At 43.7% G+C, this 16,453-nt stretch overlaps 1 protein-coding gene across 1 annotated transcript in view; it reads left to right on the top strand.

Moving 5' to 3' along the window:
* Window positions 1-2,673: 2,673 nt before the first annotated feature.
* SPTBN1 (spectrin beta, non-erythrocytic 1) overlaps window positions 2,674-16,453 on the top strand; it is a 204,219-nt gene continuing 190,439 nt past the window's right edge. The window contains exon 1 of the mRNA XM_061155435.1: window positions 2,674-2,792. The gene's annotated coding sequence lies outside the window, so the exon portion shown is untranslated. The remainder of the gene's footprint in view (window positions 2,793-16,453) is intronic.

The raw sequence follows: 16,453 nt of genomic DNA, 5'->3' as shown, positions 1-16,453 counted from the left end.
TAGTGACTAATAAGTAGGTTGACAAGATTTCCGCCTACATTTCAAATGGAAAATTAAAGTAACTATATATATCTGTAAAAAAATTTTGAAATAAAGTGTTGTCTCCAACTTTATTGGAGACAAATCATGCCTGGAGACAAAGCCATATATACTCACAAGGTTTTGAAAACGGACAGTAGGAAGTTAGGGAGGACACTGATGAGTTTTAGGTTCCTTTAAATCAATTTTGATTCTAATGTGAGGGAAAACTTCAGCAAAGCTACATCTGAGATACTTAAGAATAATCCTTTTGAGTTACCTTTATTATTGCCTAAATGTTTTTTCTTTTTCTCGGTTCTGTCCTTCTACAGAGATATGTGCCTTCTTCAATGACCTCTCCAGATTGACTTTTTTGGGGATGGGAGACATGTTAATTTTTCCTGGTCAGTGATACCCTGGGCTCTCCTGGGTGATGCTTTTTTTTTTTTTTTCCCCCACCAAAGGGTAAGAATTTGAAATTGCTAGTCAGGTATTCACAGTGAAACTCTGAATCCTTGTCTTTCACATGTTTTGAATACTTGCTGCCACTTTACTGGAGTACCTTGCTAAAGATATGCGTGGCTTCCCTTTCTGAAGGAAAAATTTTAAAAGTAAGGGGGAGTAGACTGGGGTAGGGCAGGTGACTCATCCATCAAATGAAGATTTATTCGAATACTGTTATCTGTGATAAAGGAAACAGTTAAGAGTCACAATTTCAGAATAACACTGAAAGAATTTAAACAGACATTTCTCAGTACTGCCATTGTTTTCTTTGGTATTTCATTAACATTGTGGTGGGGGAGGGGCTAGGGGCTCTGGCACAAAATAAGTGAAAGGGAAACAACTTTTATTTCTAGTTGGATTTCGCCTTACCTAATAAGGACAGCCACAAACATGTTGATTCTGTTCAACAAATATTTTTTGAGTACCTTTTAAACGCCTACTATGTACAAACAATGGACAAAGAAACCTGCCCTTTGAGAGTTCACCTGGCTGTGGTGATCAGCCTTGTGAGAAAAATTTTAAATTATTTGCCTTCCTCAATTTTTTTCATACAGTTCAAATATAAACTTTGGTCAAACATTCAAACATATGGTGAAGGCCTACTCATCTTCACTTTGCTGGGATGATTTGGTTTAGTTTTATTTTTAAATATTCATTAAAACTACATACAAAAATATAGTAAATCTACCAGGTCCACTGATTTGAGATATAAGCATGATCGCAAATCAGTGGACCTGGTTGATTTATAGATCTCTCATGGTCTATTATTATTGTTATTATTTATTAAAAAAAATTTTTTTTTAAATTTAGGGTTTGAGGGTCATATCTTCAAGAGAAAAGCCTTAGGGCTTTAAAAACAAACAACGGAGAAAGGCCTTTTCCCTCTGAAGGCTTACACTGCCGCCTTGGGCACTTACAGAGCAGGCAGAAAAGTCAGTTTCTCCAGACTGTTTTCTGAAGAGCGTTTCTATTTGTGGTCCTGGTGATGACACCATCTTTTCTCCTCAATAGTGGCGGTTCCAGAATTTCTACATAGCCTGAGGGATTGACAGGGTGAGCAGGCTGGTTGAGAACCGGCTGGCGCACTTGGCGTCCGGTGTCCGTCTCTCGGTATGTGGGTAGGGGGAGGTCAGCCCTCCCGCCATCGCGGGGTCGCCAGAGCACCGCGACGCCCCCACTCCCCGGGAGCGGCTCGGGAAGGGCACCCGAACCAGGCTAAGTGGGCCTTGGGCCGTTAGGCGAGGGAGGCGAGAGTCGCACGAACCGCTTGTGGGGTCTGAGGGAAAGGGTGAAAAATCACTCATGAAGGACGAAGATCTTGACTTCGCCGAGCAACAACCGTCCTCCTTCCATCATCCAGGTTCCGCGCCGAGAGGTCACCATCGCTCTTCATCAGGCCGGGCAGAACCTACAAGGCATCACCACCTAGATCTAAAACTAAACCAACCAAACGGACTTTCCAAAGCCTCCCTCCACACGCTCTCTCCATCGGGTTCCAAACGCTAACGTCGCGGGCAAAAAGAGGCTGCACAAGTCACGCAGAAAATTAGGCTGCCCCTTTCCATGGCGATAATCGAATTAGCCTCAAATGAAACGTGAAATTGGACCTCGCCGGCTGTGGGGACAAAGCCCCCACCGTCCCTTGGCTCGGAGAGCGCGGCGGCTGTGCCCACCCTGCCCAGGCCAGCCCTGGCCAGTCCCGGCGGCAGGGGACAAGGTCGGCGCTGGGCCAGGGCAGAGCCTCCGCGGGGAGAGCGTGGACGCGCCCGAGGTTCGGGTCGCGCGCGGAACAGGCGCCGGGTGGGCGACTGCGGGGCTCTGGACGAGCGGGGAGGGCCGGCGCTAGCGAGCCACCGAGGAGGGAGGAGCGCAGGGGCGGGGTGGAGGCTGTGCGGGAGAGAGCGTGTGAGCGCGCGTGTGTGCGCGCGCCCGGCGCCCGCCCGTCCGCGTCCGCGCGCTCCTCTCCCCGCCCCTCGCCCCCTCCCTGCAGCTCCCTCCCCTCCTCCCCCCGCCCCGCGCTCCAGCCCAGCCCCCGGAATCCGTGCAGCTGTTGCCGTGCAGGCTGCGGATTCCTCCAGTCCCTCCCTCGGCCGCCTCTCCGCCCGGAGCGAGCGCGCAGCCCCGCGCAGCAGCGCCCACCGGTCCCGTCCTGTGAGCCCCGGCCCCAGCCGCGGACAGCCCCGCGGAGTCGCCTCCCGGCCCACCCGCCCGGCCGCCGAGGAGCGGGAGGAGGACGGGACCCCGGCGCCCCCACCCCCTATCCGCGAGAGGTAGGTAGGGGGCCGGAGGCTGGAAGATGCCAACTCACTGGGGCTGCCTCCCGGGCTGGCTTCGGGGCGGCGGGAGGAGGGGCGCGGGCCCAGGCCGGGAGGACGCCGCTGCCCCGCCGCTGTCCTGCGCCCGGGGAGCGGCGTGGGGGCAGGGAAGCTGCAGAACCCGGGCGGGGGCGGCGCGGGAGCCGGGTCCCCAGTGCTTCTGAGTACGCGGGCGGTGCGGGGCGGGGGTCGGCGGGCTTCGCAGTGAGGCAGCTGCACAGCCACGGTGCGCACCGCGGCCGCCCAGCCTCATCACCGGACGCATCGGGGCCGATTCCTCGTCCCTCCCTCCGCCGCCTCTTCCCTCTAGCGGGGGGCCGCTGCACGGGGGTGGTTGCGGAGTGGGCAGACGCAAGGATATATTTTCAGGTGCCCTCCCTCTAGCCCCGGCTGGTGGCGAGCGGGGGCGGCGTTGACAGGGCCCGGCTCTGAGCGTAACGGTTCGGGGGATGCGGCCAGGCGTGGTCCCGGCTGCGCCGCGCTGCAGCTGAACCGGAGGCGGCGGCCCGGCGCCCCCACTCCCGCCCATCCTCGCTCCCGCCCCCCGCCCTCCCTGCGGTCCCTGCTCTCCCAGGGCTGGGCGGGAGCCGCCTCGGGGCGCGGAGCTGCCTCTGCGCCCGCCCTTCAGCTCCTGCCACCCTCTCTTCAACAGGTTTGTGCCAACGCAAGGACCCTCCGGGCCTGACTTTGGGGAGGTGGGCTGGAAGCCCTTCTGGTCATCAGCCCTCACACCACGCCCGCGGCCCTCTTTTGCGAGGAGCCTTCCCTTTGTTTTTGTGATAGGAAAGATGCCAAGTGCCTGCCATCAGATAGGGGTGGGGGGTGGGGGAGGAGTGTTGTGGGGCTCGGTACACAAGATGTGCCCGTTATTTTTCCAGTCAAAAGCCGGGCGAGATAGTGAGTGAGGAGAGGGCGAGTGTGGGGGGTGCTTCGGCGGAGGAGGAAGATGGATTCAGTAGGATTTATCTGGACGGGGATGTGATTTTTTTGGCAAGATGGATGGCTCCCGTTGCCTTCGCTGTGATGCAGCACAATGCAGCAGTATCGCAGCCTCCCCTGCTTTTCGCTGGCGGGGCTTGGCACGGCCACTGGGCGCCTGCAGCCCCCGCCCGGCCCCACCCAGGCCCAGGGCTGCCCTTGGCTGAGACCCGGAGCCGCTTCTACCTTGTCATGCTGCTTCAGCTGGATGGGGCGTCAGAAGGACCAGGTCACCTAGCTGTGAGGGGGGGAGGTTCTCTTGGGGTGACCCCCGGCTGCCTCGCCTGTTGGCCGTTCTGGGATGAAGGGGTGTCCTGCAGTGCTAATGCGGGGCAGAGGGAGTCGGCCTGCGGCTGCGGACCGGAATCTAATCTCTAACCGAGGGACCTGAGCCACCGTAGGGAGGGGCTGCGGGGAGGACCCGGCCCAGCGGTGCGCGGAGGCCATGGTGCAGTCTGAATTGGGAGTCGCAGCGTCTTTTTGTGGATCACCTGTAATCCGTAAACCACAACCCAACTCTCCATCAATTTCATCATATGTGGAAAGTTGATGTTTATTAATTGAAGCGTTACAGCTACGGCATTACAGTACCTCTGTCTTTGATCAACACTGAGTATGAATTTTTCCTATAGGAAACCATTTTTTGAAATGAAACAATTGATATATTTTAGTTCATATGTCCCTGAGATGTTTTTAAAAAATATTAACATGCAGTAGATTGTTTTAAAAGGAATTTACATACGCTTTTGACGGATGGTAAATGATTTCTTTATCCTGTATTTGCTTTGTTTTAGTCGTTTGCTTTTTCTGTATTCAAATGCAATGACATATTTGGATTCTTTATTAAGGATTATTTAGTAAATGAGTGTTATGATTGATGGTAAAGTGGTGTTCAGGTTGGTTTTGATAGACGGGTTAAGTCTCCCGTCATGAATAGTGGGATTGTGGTAGTAACTGACTGCGTTTGTTTATATGTATGTATATTTTTATACACACTTTTTTTTTTTTGCAGATGGGGAGCGGGTGGAGAAGGGCGGACCACCAAGGCCTATGTGGCTGTATCTGGTTAGAAGGAGACGTTCCAGCGTCCTTGTCTATTTAGTCTGGGGTGGTACACAAGGAATTTCCCTTCTAAATGCCACTTCTGCAGTTCAGTGTGGGATGGCCAATGGGATACATTTCAGATTGCACCCCCAGGCTCTTCTAGAATGTAGAGGTGAAAAGGGAACTTCAGTATGCTAACTGGAGGGGAAGATCGGTGTTTCAAAGCAAGGGTGTGTCTGCTTTTATTTTTTAGATCTCTAATTAATCCAGGTTAATGGCATTTGATTTTCTGTAGATCGGCCACAGAAGTAGAATCTATTGCAGATTGTGTGGTTTTTATGCCTCATTTTGAGTTTCAGTAATAGAAGCCCATTAAAATATAGAACTTTTTAGATTTGGGCTTCATTGTTGTGCTGGTTGTATAAAATCACGTTACATTGAAATGTTTGGGAGTATTGTTTCCATGGATTATCCAAACATTTTGGATTTACTGTGTTGTAAGAATATATCCTGTGTCGATGTCACCGGAGGTTTAGCTGTTCTGACTTAACCAGGTGCAGAATTCCGTTAGGTCAAGCTCTTTGTAGCTCTCTTGGCTCTGGTCTGACGAGAACCTTCATCAGAGAGAATGAGAAGCATCAGGCCAGTGAAGAAAATGTTGTCCCTTGGTCGTCTCCTGCTGTGCAGGCTTTCAGCAAAGAGCATCCCTTGGATGAGAGTAGTACTAACTGTCTGTGATGTTGTTGGAGCAGGGGACAAGACCTGGCTCCCCTTGTGACAGACACATCCTTAGCAGAGACTTGCTAGCGGCAGAGTTTCCCTGGAAGAGTATTGGAGTGGTTATTTTGCCTTGGCTGTACGAACGGATGGCTTTTCATGTAGAAGCGCTATTTTGAGATGGGAGGATTTCAAGTACTACTAAACAAACATAGACATGACAAGTGGAAATTGTTTGATATTTTTATTGAGATAGTAAACTTTTCATTTTAAAAGCATACTCTTAGAATTTTAAAGCCCAATGTACATATTTTTTACATGCAGTGATGTGATGCTCCATAATTATGTTGTTCTCGCCACCACTATCTGCATTATAATCAAGGCTTAATTAATGCTCTGTGAATATCGTTTATGGTTGTCCTGGTTTCTTCTGTTGAGACTGTTGGGAATGTAAACCATTATTCCATAAGAAAAGAGCTAATGCCTAGGCTGGAAGAGCTACTTCTTTAGATCTGTGGAGGTGAGTAAAACCTCTCGTGGAGTTCTCTTGTAAATTTTCAGTCTTTGGTGTTTTCCCGAAGCACCTTTTCTTTGCAAAAGACCTAGTTAAGCATTCTTGATTTTTCTGATAACAGGTGTCTTGTATCCAAGTTTTTATAGTGTAGGAATAATGTCATCAGTCTCTACTTTGGGGGGCAGAATTAAACTACCTCTACTCTTATATTTATATTTTTAAACATCACCAGAGAAGGCATTTTCATGATGTCTCGCTGTCATCCTGAGGTTCAGCACAGGATAATTTACGAAGTAGGAGCTTGTTGTGTATGCAAATTCTTAGAGGCCCAGTCCTCCTAAACAGCATTTGCATATTAACATGACCCCTAAGTGATTTGTATGCACATTAAATCAAAAAACCGCTCTACACCTTCAGCTAAGGGACCTCCATATCAAAAGTTTCCTTCTAGTATCTTACTTTTGTTTTTTGCTGAAGTATCAGCACATTTCCCCCCTTGCATCATTAAGAAATTGATGCACATACTATATTTAATACAGAAATACTTTTTAAAGTTCTTCTGTAACTTTTAGGTGGAGGAGTTCTATTTATTAATACTATGTTATTTAGACTAGTCAATTTCTTTAGGTTCTTTTCTAAAATACCTCTAAAGTTGAAAAAACAATCTTCCCCTCCTTCTCCAGAAGATGGTGTTAGCTTTGAGACAGCAAAACTGGAGTCCAGGAAGCGACACCCCTGAGCTCTACCTCTGGCATCTTGTTTTTTCTCATCAGCTGTTTTTCCTTGTATGTTCAATATCCTGACCCTCTGGCCCATTTTTGCCCCCTTACAGTTGTTTTTTATTAAGTGATTTGTATATACAGAATAATGCTCATAAAAGATGTTACTGAATCACAAACCAGTGAACACACAGGCAGTCACCACCTGGTTCAAGAAGAAGAAACTGTCATACATTCAGAGTCACCCTTGTAACCCTCTATCATCCCATCTGAAATAACCACAGCCCTGAATTTTGTGTTTATCATTCCCTTGATCTTCTTTATGGGCTATCCTTTTTAAAATTCTTATTTATTTTTGTACGTTTCTGAACTTTATATTATATAAATGAAATTATACTTTATGTATTCTGTGACTTGTCCTTTTAGGTTAACATTCCTGAGACTCATTGATTTTATTGCTGTAGTTCATTCATTTTCACTGCTGTGTAGTATTCCATCATGACTTATTTATTCTCTCTACTGTAGGTGGAAGTTTGGATTGATTCTAGTTTGTTTTTTTCCCCTTTTATAAAAGGATGGCTATGAATGGGTCCTCTGCATGTCTCTTATTTAGTATGTAGGGGTACGTGCATATGCACACAAACATGTTATTTTTCTCTCCTTCTCAGGAATGAAATTTGCCAGATCATAGGGTATGTGCATCACCAACCTTACTAGATAATGCCAAACCTTACTAGATAATGCCAGGCCTTACTAGATAATGCCAGAGTGATTGTACTGATTACATTCCTGCTAGAAGTGTATAGCTGTTATAGTTCTACTGCCTTGTTGAGTAAGAATCAGTTTCTGAACCCAATGCCCTGTTGCTGTGATGGAGGACCCTGCCCACCCTGAGCCAGGCTGAGGAGGTCACAGGGCAGCCGGGAGGCGGGCTGGACACCTTGTGACAGCCGCCAGCCTCAAAACAACCTGGCTCTTACAGAAGAGCAGGTTTGGACACTGGTGTTAGGGTACAGGAAGTTCCCACGATGGAATTTTCCAACAAGTACTTTCCTTTTGCATACAATAAAGTCTTCAACCTGAAAAAAAAAAAATATGCTCTGTATGTGTAGAAGATAAAATCTTTTACTGACCAGGTGTATGACTTCAGCGAGCGATTAACCCTTCTGGTCTCAGATCTAAATTTATAAAATGAAAAACTTAGGTGAAATCATGAAGAAATGAAGTGCTAGTTGCTTAATTGTGTCCTATTCTTTGTGACCCCATGGACTGTAGCCTGCCAGGCTCCTCTGCACATGGGACTCTTCAGGCAAGAATATTGGAGTGGGTTGCCTTTCCTTTCTCCAGGGAATCTTCCATAGTGAAGGTTAAAGTCTGCCACAAGGGCACCACGCTCTGTGTCCCTGGCAGGTGTAGAAAATCAGTCAGGGCACTATTTCCATAGAGCTGATCTAGAGCCCCAGAAACTCTCCACACAGTGTTTGAATCAGGAACTACCAGCTGATCGTATCTGCTGCTTAGTTTTTAAGATCCTGTACATCTAAAATTCTGTGATGATAGTTGAGTAACACAACACTTCAGCCATGTTCAAAACACATGGAACAGAAAGAAACTAGAAACAGGGAGACGGGAACAAGGTGACCGTGGGAGCCCAGAGGTTAAGGGAGCAAGTGATGGTGGAGGCTGAGAGAAGGAGGAGGGAAGGGCTGGGAGAAAGGTCGTGAAGACTGATCCTTTGCTGACTCTTTGTAGGGTGACTGGATGGGAGTGGACCTGAGTGGATGAGAGCTAAAATAAAGAGTTCAGATTTGAATAATGACAAAGAACATGGTCGTCATCATGATGAGAGAAATAGACAAGTGAAGGGCATGAGTGGATATCTCATTGGGAAGAAAATCAGTTTTGTCTTTAACCATGTTGAATTTGAGATTTTCAAAGAACTGTTAGTGGAGGTAATGTTTGAGAAGTTGAAGGAGACAGGTCAGGACTGGAGTGACTGGGGAGAGGCTGTTGGATGCAGGGGTCCCAAGACTTAGGCCCTGGAATTCTTCCATCAGATCCCTCCATGCCCTGATCCTGGGCAAGCTGCATTGACCTGTCTTCAAGCCCCAGTATCTTCATCTGCAAAATGGTAGCATTGTGTTTCTGTCACAAAGGACTAAGAAAGTTGAGTGGAATAATCCAGTGCCCATCACAGTACATTTTAATTGTCATAAAATGTGGAAGTTTTGCTTAGTTTGTGTCACCTTTATGCTTCCTTTCAAATAAGTAGTTTAATTTATTCAGAAAAGATACATGCCCATAACAATACCATCTTGCAGCTAAATAATACTAAGTTTAGTCTATATTAAACTTGTCCCTATGTCTAAATTATAGGAAAGGCAAACCTGATTACTACTTATTTTTAATAAACAAGAAAACACTAAAACCCTAGTGCTTAGGGAAAGGATAGGAACATAGTTTATAAAAGAAGGTAACAACGAAGCCAGTAACCATATTCAGTTGTTCAAACTCAGCAGTAATATGAAATATTAACTAGAACAGTTAATTTTTCACTTAAATTGGTAGATAGGTAATGCTCTCTGGGATGCTGTGAGATTGGGCCTCTGCATCACCTGCTGGAAGAATATTTGGATTAATACACTTGTTAATACATTGATAATATACATGTATTAATATATATATATATATATATATATATATATATATATATAACCAAAAACGTAAATGTTTATACCATTTGGACTGAAATTCCCCTTGTAGTTCTGTAATCTAAAGAAATAATTAAAAATAAGGACAGGTTTTTAAACAAGAATTTTCTTAGCAATATTAATAGTGAAAAAGCAAATGTGGCATAGTCAGATATATTATGGAGCAGTACATAGGATGGAATTCAATGTACTGCTTAAAAATAATGGTTTGTTAGAGTCTTACTGAAAAGGGCAAATGCTAACAATATAATACTCAGTGGAAATATCTCTATGCAAAGCTGTATAATATGGTGTAACTCCTATTTTGTTATATTAAATAAAAGCCTGGAAGGAAATACATGAAAATGTTAATGGTTTGCTTTGGATGGTAGGTTGATGGGTGATTTCCTTTCTTGTATGAAAGGAAATTCCTATGACTTAATGTTTCTCATTTGGAGTTTTAAAATATTTTACAAATGAGAGTGCAATAAATAATAGACAACCATGAGTATCATTTTTTCCATAGCCAAAAAATCAATCAACCCTTTAATTTAAAAAAAAAAAAAGAAAAGAAAAAAGTAAGCCTGGCCAGTGGTAGATTATTGTTAGGGAATAGTTTAAGATTCCAAAGGATTGTCTTATCTGTCTTCTGCTCTTATGTGGAGCAGTGAGAGACCATCAGCATGTATAAGGCACCCTCTGAAGTGTGAGTTTGAGAGGGCTAGAACATTCAGATATGCTGGAAGGCTAGCTTGACTTCACAGTCTGCATCAGTTTAAAGAGTGGGGAAGACCAGGTTTCTCTTACTATGTCCAAACTGCACGGTTGCTAGAAAAGAGCAGTGGAATTCTGTGACATATTTGTTCTCACTTGTAGAAGCCCAAACACTACTGCTGGAGCTAATTTTGTAACCATTAGACCATCAGGTTTCATTGGAATTGGTCAGAAATGCAGAAAAAATTCCAAGTGAAAATGTTAAAATAAATATGACTTCAGATTTAGATTTTCTTCCAATTAATGGTTTCTCGGCATTTTGGGAATATTCAGGCTAAGAGTGGGAGGAATGAATTTTAATACTATCCTTTTTTTTTTTTTATGAAAAGAGATTCTTATATAATGTTACATGTGATATTTATGTATGCATATAATGATATCTTTTTGTCTGTGTGTCACATAAATGAGAAAGAGATGTGTGTGATTGAAAAATCTCAGCCATAAAGGGAGACAAAGGACTATTTTAAGACTTTTTAAGTGGGGAATTTTATCGAGATAGTGGTTTGAAGGTGAATCCCAGAAATGAGTCACTTTGTCCTTAGCCGGTGAGGGAAATGTTTGAGAGGAAATAATATTATTAACGTTTTCTGTTTTATGGTCCAAGCCCTCAACCGTATTAGTACTTTGTAAAATGTAGCTTAGAAAAATGAACTTAGTTTACTTTCAGGAATTTTGTATTTTTTCCACCTTGAACTTTAAATGGTTGTTGAGGAGGGTTTCAGGTGAAGTGTGCTTTGAGATATGAAAGTAAGATGTTATAATTTCAAGATTGCTTTAACATTGGCCCATGTACATAGGCATCATAGTTCCATTCTTTTTGAACTCCAGACAGTGCAAGTAAACACCCAAATGGTTTTAGAACCATTTGGCATCTCTGCTGTAGAATCTGGAGTGCCTTGCTGGTTCTGATCTTTTAACATATTAACATGAAGCCATTAGCTAGACAATAAAATCTGTATCAGAATATAACTACAATTTTTTTTTTAACCAGCAGATGAACTAGGAAATTTAAAATGATATATAATTAGAATTCATTCTTTTGAAGTGTGTATGTTCAGTGTTTAATTTGTATAATTAAATATGTCTCTGCTTAGTAAGTTCATTAGCCTAACAGTAGTTATCTCTGGGTATGGGATTGTGGAGGAATTTTAATTTCATCTCTCCATATTTTGGAAAATACTTAGCAATAAACTTTTGGTCTTTGTCAAGAACATCCTGACACTTCCTGTAACAAACCTCATTTTAGCTGGATAAAGACTAATGAGTGAAATAATTAATCGGCTAAATATACCCTATATGTTTCTACTGGGGCTTTCAGAAATGCAGCATTCATAGTACTGAAGGTGTAAAGAATGCTGAAGTTTTGAAAAGATTTTTCCATTCCTCATTTAAATATGTAGTTTGTTAGAGCCTTGCCATTTCCGTAGAGTGTGGGAAAAGATGTCGAAACTGGGCCACAGGGGAGGCTGATAGGAGCATCCTCTGGGTGGAGGCCAAGCGTTTGGTTCTGGATGAAATTTTCTTGTTGTTTTCCTACCCTCTTGGGTGGCTGTCAGGGATAATTTTTGCCCAGGTATGTTTGCTTCAAGGCCAAATATTCATGGGCTACACATTTTTCTGGAATGTTCTTCACCAGCTACATAGAGACTTTGAGGTGGGACAATACTTATTTTTATTGTGCTCTAGGGCTTTTCCCCCCTTTTATTTAAAGGGGAAGGAAAACCTAGATTCTTCTTGAAGACAATTCTCATTTATTTTTCTCTGTCATGTTTAAACATTTTCCTTTGTATTTTTTAACCTGTAGCATGGCAGTGCTCTGATAGTACAGTTGTCTTAAAAGTTAAAATATTCATTTTTTCCACCTTTTTAGAATCCTTGAATTTTCGACAGTGTCTGCTAATTTATACAGTATGCATAGTTTTTTTTCTGAACAATTTATGAAGAATAAATACTTTCAAAAATGTAAATTAGCATAAAATCATCACAAAATAAAAATTTTTTAAATGTCAGGGACTTCCCTGGTGGTCCAGTGGTTAGGAATCCGCCTTGCAGTGTGGGGACATGGGTTTAATCCATGATGGGGGAACAAAGATCCCAGATGCCATGAAGCAGCTCAGCCCTTGTGCCACAACTTCTGAGCCCCAGTGCCACAACTAGAGAATCCCTGCGTGGTAACAAAACGCGGTAACAGTCTTCGTGTTGCAGTGAAGATCCATGTGCCACAGCGAAGACCTTTGCCGTTGTTGTTCAGTCGCTCAGTCATGTCCGACTCTGCGACCCCATGGACTGCAGCAGGCTAGACTTCCCTGTCCTTCCCCATCTCCTGGAACTTGCTCCAACTCATGTTCGTTGAGTCAGTGATGCCATCCAACCATCTCATCCTCTGTTCTCCCCTTTTCCTCCTGTCCTCAATCTTTCCCAGCATCAGGGTCTTTTCTAATGAGTCAGCTCTTCTCATCAAGTGGCCACAGTGTTGGAACTTCAGCTTCAGCATCAGTCCTGCCAATGTATATTCAGGACTGATTTCCTTCAGGATTTGACTGGTTTGATCTCCTTGCTGTCCAAGGGACTCTCAAGAGTCTTCTTGATTTATTTATTTATTTTTTATTAGTTGGAGTCTAATTACTTCACAACATTTCAGTGGGTTCTTTAACACCGCAGTTTAAAAGCGTCAATCCTTTGGTGCTCAGCCTTCTTTATGGTCCAACTCTAACATCCGTACATGACTACTGGAAAAATCATAGCTTTGACTGGACAGACATTTGTTGGTGAAGTGATATCTCTGCTTTTTAATATGCTGTCTAGGTTGGTCATAGCTTTTCTTCCAAGGAGCAAGCGTCTTAATTTCATGGCTGCAGTCACCATCTGCAGCAGTTTTGGAGCCCAAGAAATAAAGTCTGTCACTGTTTCCATTGTTTCCCCCATCTATTTGCCATGAAGTAATGCGACTGGATGCTATGAGCTAATGGGACTGGATGCCATGATCTTGTTTTTTGAATGTTGAGTTTTAAGCCAGCTTTTTCACTCTGCTCTTTCACTTTCATCAAGAGGCTATTTAGTTCCTCTTTACTTTCTGCCATGAGGGTAGTGTCATCTGCATATGTGAGGTTATTGGTATTTCTCCTGGAAATCTTGATTCCAGCTTGTGCTTCATCCAGCCCGACATTTCTCATGATGTACTCTGCATATAAGTTAAATAAGCAGGGTGACAATATACAGCCTTGATGTACTCCTTTCCCAATTTGGAACCAGTCCATTGTTTCATGTCCGGTTCTAACTGTTGGTTCCTGACCTGCATACAGGTTTTTCAGGAGCAGGTCAGTTGGTCTGGTATTCCCATCTCTTCAAGAATTTTCCACAGTTTGTTGTAATCCACACAGTCAAAGGCTTTAGTGTAGTCAGTGAAGCAGAAGCAGATGTTTTTCTGCAACTCTCTTGCTAAGACCTAATGCAGCCCAATAAATAAATATTTTTTAAAATTTCAAAATAATATTTATTAGCAAAATAATAAATATTGTAGAGCATATGGAAAATAAACATAAACACAAAGAAGAAAATTAAAGTTACTGACTCCATTTGGTTACCCCAGAAACATGCAGTTATCATTTTGATGTTTGTCTTTTAAACCCCTTTTCCCTCTGTACATATTTGTTCATCTCATAAATGAGGATCAATTCTCAGATCTTAAGCTCAATAAGTGAAGTTTTCACAGTCTAAATCATCCCTTGATGTTTATTACCCTTCCAGTTTGTACACAAAGCATGATAGGACATAATATCTTGTTATCACTGTTCATATTTAAAACTGTGGCTTATGGATACTGTCGGTTTCCCTGAGTTGTTTTAGTGGTGTAGGTGTTAAGGAAAATGGCAAAGATTTAGAGAACCCCAAATGTGCTTATTATAGACACTTCCTTTAAAAATTGTTTTATAGTGGAAAAGTACCAGAAATTAAGTTCTCATTAGATAATGTGTGCTTTCTGTTTTGTTTCGAGAGGAATTCCCATCAGAGTTGCATGAATTCCCTTGAGCGAGATCCCTCTGCTTCAGACAACATCTGGTTTTATTTCTGTCTTCAGATTTCAGAGCCTGAAACAGCTACCCTAGAAAGTGTCGTGGATGGGATGGAGGTGGTTATCATAACCTTGGTTTTAAATGTAATAAATTTTACAGGGCTGGGTTTGGTGGTAACTGTTGAATGCATACAGTAGGGCTCCGCTTTCCTAAGGTCTTTCGATTAGCTGAACTCTTTGAGAATTCTGTCTTTGGGTCCAGGATCTATTTTTAGGAGAAAAGGCAGTATTGCATACTTGATTCTGCAGACCCGTTCCTTAAGTCGTGGGGCAGCCGACTGATGGATATGATGCGGGTGACTCACTGGTGCTTCTCTGTTGCCTTAATTTTAGTAGTTGGCCTCTTCCTGAAGAAGGTGGTAAAATGATTTCTTCATGTGCTGAGGGTGTGGGAAGAGCGGAGAAATGCCCTTTCGTTGGAAGAGAAAGAAAGCCTTTGCCATCAATTTCTGTGAGGTTCCTTATGGTTCTCACTTGGGTTGGTTGGCCCCAAGGAAAAGTTGCAAATGACCTTCCTGTGTTTATACACTAAAGCCAGTGGTAGCTCCTTGTGCAATTTAGAGGAGAGATCTGACCTGGGCCCAATGATGGATGGAGTGGGGCTGGGTAGATGGATGGAGCAAGTTTGGGTGATGGAACTCAGATGCACTGTGTGGACTTAACTCTCTCCAAAGGAGGAATTCTTTAGAAACTCCCAATCTCTTTAAGGGTGGCCAAATGCTTGATGGTAATGTGCCTGGGCTGACTGAAGTGTGGAGCTGGGAGGGATCTCCACTGACCTACAGGCAGCTACAGATGTTGAGTCTTGACACGAGGGGAGGCATTGAGCTGAGACAGCGCCCAGAGTCTGGCCCTGGTGCCCCAGGTGAGGGAGAGCAGGAGGCTGGAATGTAGCGTTATCTGGCCCTCTGACTGGGTGAGCACACCGGACACTGTTCTGGAAGGTGAGTGGTCAGAGGTATCAGTCGGGTGACTTCTCTGGAAGGGGTCTGGTCCTTCTCACAGTGAGGTTGACAGCTCTGCTGCCAGCTGTCCTTAAATACCCATCTTATCTCCTGGGGTGGAGTCCAGGAAGCACCCTGAGCCTGGAGCAGAGACATTCGTGTGCCATTTGAGCAGAGGAGAAACCAGGGCACACTTTGTGTTTTATTCTCTCTTTTATTTAAGGTGGGTTGTGTGTGTGTGTGTGCGTGTGCACGCGCGCTGGTTTTACGTGTGTGTTCCTGACAGTAAGAACATCAGCTTTCATCCTAATTCTAAAAATCTCCTCTGATTCAGAAAGGATGAAAGTTTAATTAGAGAGCAGGCTAATTTATTGTCTTGTTCCTGAGGAAGACTGTTTCTTGTCTGTCAGTTGAGTTTTATATATATTTATATACATATATTTATAAATATATATTTCCAGCTCTGAAGGATGATTTTGTTAGTATACATTTACATGAATATTTTAATCTAAATTATAGTATATATTTCCTTTGGACTACACCCTTGTTGAAATGAACTTGTTCCCATGAAATAAATGTATCTTTAGTGGGTCATGCTTGAGAACTGCTTCACAGTCTTCTCAACTTTTGAAGTTAAGTAGTTATTTCATGTGTCGATAGCTGGCCTATCACTGGAATGCCGTGCAGCTGTGCAGAGCATGAGGATCAAATGTGCTAATTAAATATTTTTTTTTTTTAGCAAGAATGGAATGTAACAGCGTGTGGTTAACCATTCCAGTTTGTTTTTGAAGAGGACTCTTTTTTTGGCCAAATATTAACAATTAGAGAGTACACTGACTTAGAGGATGTAATGCTGTGTTAAACCATTCTTTTCATGGAGGTAATGGGACTCATTAAATACTGAGATTATCCTTTAAAATACACTCTGATTAGTAATCTGCGTCAAAATGTAGGCAGTGGCAGCACGCCTGGGGTCTAACATCTGTAGTCAGGGTTTGAACTTGCTTTTGTCCTTCTGTATCTATTCTCCTCCTTGGCTGGTGTGTACTCAGCCTTCCTCAGAGCACTGTCACCCAGCATTTCCTCCCAGTTTGAATAATATTCTGATACATCTTTTGGGAACCCATGTGAATTAGATCATTTGGATTAAGATGCATCCATGCA

Source organism: Dama dama, chromosome 11, assembly GCF_033118175.1.
Source record: "Dama dama isolate Ldn47 chromosome 11, ASM3311817v1, whole genome shotgun sequence".
Classification (NCBI taxonomy): domain Eukaryota; kingdom Metazoa; phylum Chordata; class Mammalia; order Artiodactyla; family Cervidae; genus Dama; species Dama dama.
Note: the sequence above shows the minus strand (reverse complement) of the source record. Positions and strands in the feature narration are given on the sequence as shown.